We start from the raw sequence: 10,677 nt of genomic DNA on the forward strand, positions 1-10,677 counted from the left end.
AAAAAATATAACCACACACACATTGTTTGTCCACAGAATAATTACACATTATTAAATAAAAAATTGTCCCCGCACAAACCTTTACCTCCGCCAGCAGGACCTCAATTTCAGACTCAGTAAAGTTTTTTTTTCTTTGTGCTCGTCATTCTCAAGCAAAGAAATTCGGATATTGGCGTGTGCTCTTTTATATGGTAATGATCTAAATTAGGGGGCGTCCATGATATAAACCAGTCAGCTGCGCACAATTTCAAGATCATTTGCGATTTATAAATGTCACATCTGGAAGAGAAGTGTGCGCACGTTCGTTTTCTCTGAATCACACTGATGCACTTTTGAGAAATGATCTTAGAACAAATCTAGGACGGTTTATACACAACATTTTATAAATGAGGCCCCAGATCCATGAAGCGGATGAGGATCATGGCCTGGACCATGGAGCAGCGGAGCCCTGGGGCCGTGGAGAAGCAGGAGACCACGGCGGAGCTCACGATCCCCCTGGCAAAGCCATAACAGAGCAACTGCCGGGTCCATGGTTAGTCGTGTATTCTGTATTCTGCTGACATGGAAGCACATGAAGACAATAGCCCCTTTCACACAGTATTACCAGTAAATTGCCGTAAAATTCCCGGAACGACTTTAAAAATGTGCTGTTCACACAGGCAGTGACATTCAGTCGTTTTACCGGTAAAGCACCGTTCACACATCGGTTTCAAAATACCGGTAAATTCTGTGACATTATTTACCAGAAATGAGCTCTAAACGGCTGCACCCAGGGTTACCAGGTTTTCACAACAAAACCCGCACAACTGCTACTCAAAATTAGCCCAAAACTAGCCCAATGGCGTTTTGAAGGGGATCCCCAGTAAAAATCACGTTCCGGGGGGTAAAATACACGTTTTTTTGGCAGGGTTCCCCTGGTAAAATTCACAATCCAGGGGCTAAATATCACGTTATTGTGGTCGCTTCAGAGCGTTCTTAACTTGTACATGTTCATACCGGTAATCTTCATTCTGCGTTCACACACAGCATCATTCCGGCAATTTTCTGGTATAGTGTTACAACTTCTCATACCGGTAAATTCATTCTGCCAATGTTTTTCTGAAAAGGTCCTTTTCTCACATGATCTCTTAACAGTAATTTACCAGTAAAATCTGTATGTGTGAAAGGGGCTAATGGTGTAGAAGACCCAGGTGCAGTTTATTACTTCAGTTTAATAAGTTGATTATCCAAAAACTTGAAACATGAGATAAACATGAAACAAAAACCTAAACATGAACTAAGAACGTAACTTGACTGATAAAAATAACCTGACATGTGAAACATCAAAAAAGCATTACGTACTTCAATACACAACAATTAGACAACATATTACTATGACAACTAAAACATGACACATGAACAGGGGAAGATCACATGAAGGCATGGGAAACACATGACAAACTAGAAACAAGGCTGTGACTAAACCTCAAAACAGAAGACTTGAAATATAAGCAAAACCAAAACCTTAAACAGACATGACAGATTAGCTGTGTTTAATAAGGGTTGAAGCTAAGCTCTGCTGGAAGGTAGGAGCCGGATTGAACACCCTCACAGTAGTGATTTTTAAAATTCAGACCATGATTGCATCCAGTCAGGGATTTAGAACACATTGTTTTCATGCGTCACACGTCTCCTAGCAACAAGCCGTCTGTTGTGTTTGGAATGACTAATGTTGATCCTCACATGCATGTCTTTATTTTGTGGAACACAAAAGCAGACCGACTATTCAGTCTCTCTCATTTATTTATTTAATAGAAAAACATATGGGATGATGTGAAGTGAAAGCTGATTGAGGCTGTCAGTCTTTAAACATGCTATATTACACCTGTTTTTGTGTTCCACAGAAGGATCATTGTCATACAGGTTTGGGAACAAAATTGTGACGTCTAATTTTTTGGTAAACTATCTATTTATTTTCTCATTTAGAGACTATAATGGCCTATAATAGCCAAGTAGAAAGTGTGTTGATTGTCTAACATTGTAAAATAAGCAAAGCAGTTTCACTATTTTTATTCAGCATGACTTTGATGAGATTTTGACTTTGGATTGTTGAGCATTTCAATGACGAAAACCAATTTATGTTGATTGTATGTCAGTTTGCTATCTAAATTTCAGTATCTCATGTAACTCATGAAAACAAGCTGTGAACTGAAGTCCTTAGGGATTCCCTGGAAGCATGTGTAAAGCGTAATCGGTAATTTAGTTTTTCAGGAAAATCATGGAAATAACTTTCTTTTGCAGCTTGCTAAGAAGCAGTCCAAGCTGTCATTTGTATGAAAGGCACCCAAGCCCTTACTAATTCTATGCCGTCATTATAGAACTATTCCAAAAAGCTTGTGCAGGTTTCTATGTAGATGTACTGGGGAGAGAGGGAAAGCTATAGAGATGATCTCCCAGAAGAACATTACAGCCTGACAATACCAAAGACCACGAGGATGGGTCCTAATCCATAGTTACTAGAAACATTTGGTTGATGTTATTGCTGGTCAAGGGGGTCACGTCGGATACTTCATATACTTTTTACAGCAAAAAAATCTTCCTTAGATAAATTGTTTAAAAACAAACAAGTTTGTTTTATATGTTTAATTTAGTCCATGTTGAAGGATTGTCTAAAAATGTAACAGTCAGAATTATGCAGAAATAATAGCAATTTTTATGGGTTCATGCTTTCTAGTGCAACTGTATACTTTGCTAATTAAAAAGTAACATATTGCTGATTTTTTTTTTTATCGACAACAGGTTTTAGGTTAATTCATTACAAGGTTTCCCAATCCTGTTCCTGGAGATACACCTACCTGTAGAGTTCAGATCCAACCCTGATAACACACACTGAAAAAAATGTTTAGTCAGTTCAACTTAGAAAATACTTCATCTGGTAACATCTACAATAACTGGTTTTGTTGAAATGAAATAAATGATTTAAGATGACTGATTATAACTGAATTCAACCAACCTGAAAAAACAAGTTTTACTGAAGCAACTGTTAGTAGATGTAACCTGATTTCTCCAGTTAGATAAAATCACTTAATACGTTTGATATAATCGTTTTTATTTTAAATGATGAAAGTTACTTTCCACAATGTAAAAAAAAAAAAAAAATTGGCGAAATGCATGGCAGCACAGAGTGCTAAACATTTACTGTTAATGAAAACAACATTCCTGAATCATCCTTTTGAAACGTTCTCTGGAAATTATAAATCTGTTGCAGTTAACCATTAGCTAGCAACAGCACACATGCTTGAGCTAATGTAACTATTGCTGCATCAGCAACAGCACAGCTACTGCCTTTAAATAAAGCGACATGCAGCTAAACATTAATGTTTCTTGGGCTTCTCCTGGACTAAAGCACACTCTCTACTCTTCAGACCAATGGTGACCCACAAAACTCAGACAACAGAAACCCTTTAAATCCCAACAGAACTTTAAACACAGATCTGTCTAGATCTCAGCATCTTCACTTACTACAAACCAGCCTAACTTATTTCATACAAACTTATTATTAAGAATTAACAGAGGTTTAGATGTTGATGATTTATTGACAATAATACAGTTTGAAGTTGTGGAGATAAGTGTGCTTTAGTTGTGGTCTTGATCCTAGACTTTTTAGCTTTAGTTTTTTTCTGGTTACTGTAACTGCATTTCTAAAGCATGTTTATTGCAGCAGAAAGTGCTAGAGAAAATCTAGTGAAATCAGGATTCTAACATCAACTCTAATGATCACAATTCTCATCTGGAGTGTATTGATTAGGATTGTTAGTTTCACGTTTTGAAATTTTTGCAATTTTTAAAAAATCATTACGCAGCAATTATGAGTATATTATAACGTATACTCATAGAAATCATGAATCTGCGTATGAACCTCAACAATTGTTGAGATTCATGCACTGATTCTTGATCTTTGTGTGAGTCAAAAAGACAACTCAAAACATTTCCTATAAAATGAAAAAGAAAAATCACAATATCTGCATATTATAACATCCCAAGAACAACAGCTAACATTCTCAGACATCTGACTCCTGATATGATCAGTGAATCTGACCACTATACGATGATTAAGTCATCATCACCAACAAGTAACCAAGATGATCTGATCAGAGTTTTTCTCACAACTGTTGTTATAACAAATGTGCTTTAGAAACACACAGTTGCAGCAATCAGAGTAAAACTGACGTTAAATATTCAAGGATCAAGAGCCCAGTTTAATCAAACACTTATCTCCACAACGGTGACTTCAAACTTGATTATTTTCAATAAAACATCAACATATGAACCTCAGTTAATTCTCTATTTGAAGTTTAGTATGAAAGAAATAAAGCCAGACTGGATTGTAATAAGTGTGAGAAAGAGATCTGTTAGTGTTTAATGTTTTGTTGCTGGCAGTCACGAGACATTATATTTATTTTTTAACTTTTTAAAAAAAATTTTTTTTTTTTACAGTGGTTACCATTGTGCTGAAGAGTAGCGATGTCAATTGTGATATTAACTTTGCTACAACTTAAAATGTATGATATCTTCAAATCATAATTTCTCATTTAACCAAAATTCACTAATCAGCATGGAGCAGGTGTGTCTGTTTTGTGTGTGTTGTTCTGAGCTTTATTGGAACTTGTATGTTGGGTCAACGTAATGGATTTAAGTTGAAATAACATCCTTTTGTTTTATGCAACATAATCTTGATTGAATTAGGTTACAACAACAAAACTAGAATTATATGTAGTATCAGATAGAAATACCTTCTTAAAGCAACAATTGCACAGGTTCACTTTTTACAGTGCACCTGTCTGAATTTATCAAGTGCTCCGTGAAGATCTTAATGATCTTAATGAACAAAAACATGAATTTTTGTTGGGGTCATGTTATTTGAACTAACTATGTTAGTTCAAATAACATGACCCCAACAAAAACTCATGTTTGTAAAAAAAATCTTTTTTTTTTTTTTGGATCTCCAACTCTGCATGTAATTAAGTAACCCTGAGCACCTTGATTAGCTGCTTCAGGTGTGTTTGTCTGGGATTGGAGCTGAAATCCGCAGGTCGGTAGCTCTCCAGGAGCAGGGTTGGAGACCCCTGAGTTAGAAGAACTTCATAATTGAACATAATATGTATAATAATATGTAAAAAAAAAAAAAAGTTAAATTCAACAGCTAGCATAGTACACGCTAAATAAAGCTTGTTTAACATATAAATGTAATAAATACAAATAAGTATTAAGTAATACGTACGATATTACATGTCACTGGCATTAGGGAAGCCATTGCTCATAGAGTCAATGTAGTTACCTTCATGCGGTGTATTTTTCAGCACAATGATAACCACAAAAACATCAACATAACAAAAACTCTTTTAAATGTCGAACAGCAATACACACTAACAGGTTTTCCCCTTCACTAAAAACACATAAAATAGCCTAATACTTATTTTCAACAGTTATTCACTTTATCCAGTCCTATGCAAAACATGCTGGGAACTAAAAATTTACTGCCCAATTTCCAAATTTCAGATTCAGATGCGGTTATTGTCATTGTACTTACAACAAAATTATAGACTTGCCAACGTAACCAGCTGAAGAATAATTAAATAAAGGCCATATTGCACATAAAGAGAAGAGAATAGAAAAGAGAAAAAAAATTACACCATGCTGAATGAAATAAAGCACTCAATATAACTGCACATGCAAATTTAACAAGAGAATCATATTAAAGGGGTCATATGATGCGATTTCAAGTTTTCCTTTCTCTTTGGAATGTTACAAGTTGATTGTGCATAGATACGATCTCTGAAGTTGCAAAGACTAAAGTCTCAAAACCAAAGAGATATTCTTTATCAAAGTTAAGACTCTGCCACGCCCCCCTAAAACGGCTCGTTCTAACATGCCCCCACATATCTACCTCACTATGTGGAAATATTTGCATAATGCGGCCCAAATGTGCACGCAAAGAAAGAAGGCGTGGTTTCAGGAACGGCAGTAGTGTTGATGCAGCCATGTCAGGGAGACGCTGTGTGTTTCTAGGCGAAAGCAAAAGCACTTTATTTGGCCTTCCAAAAGTAGATGCATTTAGGAATCTTTAAGATTACTTACAACAGAACAGCAATGCATTTTATGGACGACCGTTTCGTGAACCTAGGAGAGGAGGTAATTCTGACTTTGCTATGACAATCTGGCGCTTCTGAATCAGCAACTGTTTTGTTATTAGTTTAAGTATTTGCTATTGACTGTTCAAATGCGGAGTTTTGCGCATCGTGTGTGTGTGTGTGTGTGTGTGTGCGTGCGTGAGAAAGAGAGAGACAGGGTCACTCACAGTGGAGTCAGCGGTCTTAACCGTGGCTTGTGTACTGCAAACACATTCCAGCTTCATCACTGTGTATGTCACGCGACTGTTCCCCTTTCGGGCTCTGTCTTTACATTTATTTTGAAAGCTGAAGCTCGCGATTATGGTAAGGGGCGTTACATTTCCGACGAGTGCTTGCGGTGTTCGGCCAATCACAATGCACTGGGTCAGCTGGCCAATCAGAGCAGACTGCGCTTGTCAGAAGGAGGGACTTTGTAGAAAACGAAGCGTTTGAGAGAGGCGGGGCATAGAGGACCTACAATAATGTACAGTATTTGAAAAATAATGTGTTTTTTGAACATTAAAGCATGTCAACATATTCTGTTACACCAAATACACAAAATAAGGATCTTTAAAAAAGCATCATATGACCCCTTTAAGATACAGCTTAATTTTTTAAGAAGATGAATTAATGCAGAAACTTGCACAACAATACCGATGAAGAACTTAAATGTAGAATTCATCAAAATTGGCCAGTTTAGCACCACTGTATTTTTTTAGGCACTTTGAGCCAAGTAGGTTACTAAACACACACATTCCACTTCAGAGTTTACTTTTAGAAAATCTGCTCTACACACATTTTTGGGTTTTGTCTTTACAGCATTGGCTGCACTATTATTTGAATGACCTGCTTTGATTGTTGTGATGTCATGGATTTTCTATGGAAGCATATGGGTAGCAAAATTCATTTTGAAATGTAATATGCAAAATGACAATGCAATATGTAAAATGGCAATGTTTTTCTGTATTTAAATTTACATTTTGCCATACATATGCGCAAAATTGATTGCAAAATGAAAATGAAAATTCAATTATATAATTTACATTTGCCATTTTCTACACTAGTTTTAATATGTAAATTAAAAACATATTTTAACGCTTTATAAGTTGCAAAATTAAAATTAAACTGTATTACCCAAATTGATTAGATATGTTTAACATGTCCAAGCAGAAACTGTAGCAAAATTATCATTTAAATGCCATTTTTCCTAAATGCCTTTAGACTTACGGGTAGGACACTTGAGATTGCATTTTCATCGTGATACCACGTGATAATTGTAGCAAAATGCAGTGTGAATTTCAAAATGCATTCTGAGCCAAATGTGGTGCTAAATGGTTGCAAAAATGGTGATTTAAATGTCTTTTATTTTTCTTAAATGCATTGACACTTTCACTTCAGACATTTCAATTGCATTTTACAGTGCTTTACAACTATAGGACAGGAAGAGCTAAATAAACTTATCACTGCATCTAAACCAACAACATGCCTGTTAGATCCTGTACCCACTAAATTACTGAAAGAGTTGTTACCTGTAGCAGAAGAGCCGCTTCTCAATATTATTAACTCGTCGTTGTCTTTAGGTCACGTCCCAAAACCATTCAAGCTGGCAGTTATTAAGCCTCTTATTAAGAAACCACAACCACAAGGCGGGGCTCAGCAACAAGATGCACAATAGGTCAATATTTCCCATTAACCAAACACTTTTCACCTGCCTCAACATCTCACTGTTTTATGCTCCGATCGATGCACATAAGCAGACAGTGCAATTCTACACTTATTTACTTGCTACCTTACACCGTGGCTACCAGTGGTGTAATGTAACAAAGTAATAATACTTTGTTACAGTAGTTAAGTATTTTTTAGGAGTATCTGTACTTTACTTGAGTTTTTTTTATTTCTGTCAACTTTCACTTTTACTCCACTACATTTCCTAATTAAAATGTATACTTTCACTCCGAAACATTTCTCCGAAGCATATTCGTTACTTACTACAAAATAAGCAAGCAGGTTTGATGAATCAGTGGTCTGGCACTTGTAAGTTAGACTCATAAAAACACCTTTGCTCATGTGCAAAGAAGCAAGTTAAATAATAAAACAATAACATTATTTAATGTTTAAATAATCCATTGTGATTTGCTGTGGTTGATAGGGTGTTGCTATGTGCTTATTAGGGTAGCTGGGGTGGTTGCTAGGCTACCTGGGTTGGTTGCTAAGGTGTTACTATGTGGTTGCTAGGGTACCCAAATTGGTTGCTAGGGTGTTGCTAAGCTACCTGGGGTGGTTGCTAGGGTGTTACTAGCATGTTGTTAACATGATTAGCATGTTACTAGCATGTTGGTAGAATGCTAGCAACCACCATGAGTACCCTAATAACCACATAGCAACATTCTAGCAACCATTTTGGGTACCCTAGCAACCGCATAGGAACACCTTAGCAACAAACCCAGGCAAACCCAACCTTGAGTACCCTAGCAACCACCCTAGAAGCCACCCCAGGCAGTGGCGTGCACAGGGGGGAGAGGGCGGGGGGATCTAGCCCCTGCCCCTTTAATCGCAACGCTAAAGTGCCCTTTCGGTCCGGTCTATGTGGCCTGGACCGCGATTTCTACGAACTTTACTATCTAGTTTACCTTTATTCTACACCGCTCTGTCCCTTCTTCTATAAACGCGCTGATGATTTCCTGGTTTTATGAAGCCCCTCCCTCAGAAATACACATTGGGCTCAGATTGGTTAACTGAAGACCACCAGGCCGGAGCAGACAGAGCAGAAGCCCACCAGGGCGGAGCAGAAGACCTCCAGGGCAGAGCAGATGGAGCAGAAGCCCACCAGGGTGGAGCAGATGGAGCAGAAGCCCACCAGGGCGGAGCAGCGGACAGACAGTTCAAAATCAGATACATTAGGGAGAACCGGAGGGGCAGACAGTTTGTAATTAAACTCATGTACTGAAACTGGCAAGGCAGATAGTTCGTAATTGGGTCCATTAAATGTTATGGAAAGTGTTCCCGGTTCCAGTTGACCTAATTAATGCAGCCTAAAAATCCTTTAACGGATTTGAATATTGGAAATGTGTTAGTGTGTTATGTTGTAACAGTTTTACTGTCACATTTGTTCCCAGTAGTTCTTTCTGCATGTTATAGCTATACCAATCATTAGGGGGCGTTCTGTATTCTGAGTTGCTCATTTGCCTAAAAGGGGGTAAAGAAGTAGCATTAGGCAGGAAGTAGTGTGCTAAGCAAAATTGTTTGCTGATTCGGATACTTCCTTGCTTAATTTAAGGACTGCTGGTCTTATATTTTCCACTTTAAAGACTGATTTCACTGATCATTAACATGTGCTTCACTGGATAATGTTATATGAAGCACCATTACTTCAAACGAGTTATACTCGCCCTTTAGTCAAATTTAGTTGTTTTCTCTGACCATTTTTTTACCATTTCCCAGCAAAAGCTGAAAAGATTTATAAAACGCACTGTGTTTCCGTAACTGTCCAGAGCATGTGAATGTGAGGCTCACAATTGGTTGTCAGGTGCTAAGCATCTAACCGTACAAGTTGCCACTATAAAAGCATAACCCTGGGTAAAAAGTGGTGCTAACCCCACTTCTGAATTACAAGTGTGAAACATACATTTACCCGGGGTTAAAAGCAGTTTTTTGAACCACAATAACCGGGGGTTAAGCAAAGTGGGAAAAGGTCTAAAAAGATGCAAATCTGATAAACAACATGAGAATGCTGTCTCCACAAGACAACAAAATACTTAAAAATAAATAATGACCATCAGTAATGTCATTTACAGTAGTACTTCCCAAACCCCCACCCTAAAAGAAAACAGCAGCGACTGAAATCCCAGTTGGATTGTTTATCATTACAGCACAGCTTGGTGTGGCTTCATATTAAACTCCAGTCGCTTGTACTCTAATCAAACAGTACAAACCTGAAAACAAACATCAATTATCTTCCACAAAAGAACTTCTATATTTCCATACAGCGAGCAGTGTGACTTGCACTAATGGATCCTGCTTTACATTTGTTCGTGGTACATTCAAATTTCTCTCTCTCTCTCTCTCTGTACACAGATTTTGTCTGTGTTTGATTTATCAAACCACCATGAGTTTTGTGACACTATATTGTCAATATGGTTCAACTGCTTGAGTAAAGGACCCTTTTAGCAGCAGGCCTCTGGCTGTGCAGAATGTTAACTGTTGTTTTGATTCCTCTGGCCAGAGGAGAACTGGGGGCTGTTTCATAAAAGACGCTAAGAAAAGCGGGGATTAAAGTCCAAAACCTGACTTCAAATAACCTAACAAATCAATCAGGACTAAAGCGGTTTCATAAACGACAATTTAAGTTGACGCAATCTCACTAAATCGATCCAGGTTCAATGAGTCAGGATAATTTGATGTGCACGCTTATTCTTAAGCAGCCCTTAATGTCGATCATGGATCAAATCTATCCACCATGGCAAACAGCGAATATTTGTGCCGTTTAATGCATTTGAGTCGTTGTGTTTTCCTCAGTGCATAACTGACA

Source organism: Sinocyclocheilus rhinocerous, unplaced genomic scaffold (genome assembly GCF_001515625.1).
Source record: "Sinocyclocheilus rhinocerous isolate Xijiao unplaced genomic scaffold, SAMN03320098_v1.1 scaffold4280, whole genome shotgun sequence".
Taxonomy (NCBI): domain Eukaryota; kingdom Metazoa; phylum Chordata; class Actinopteri; order Cypriniformes; family Cyprinidae; genus Sinocyclocheilus; species Sinocyclocheilus rhinocerous.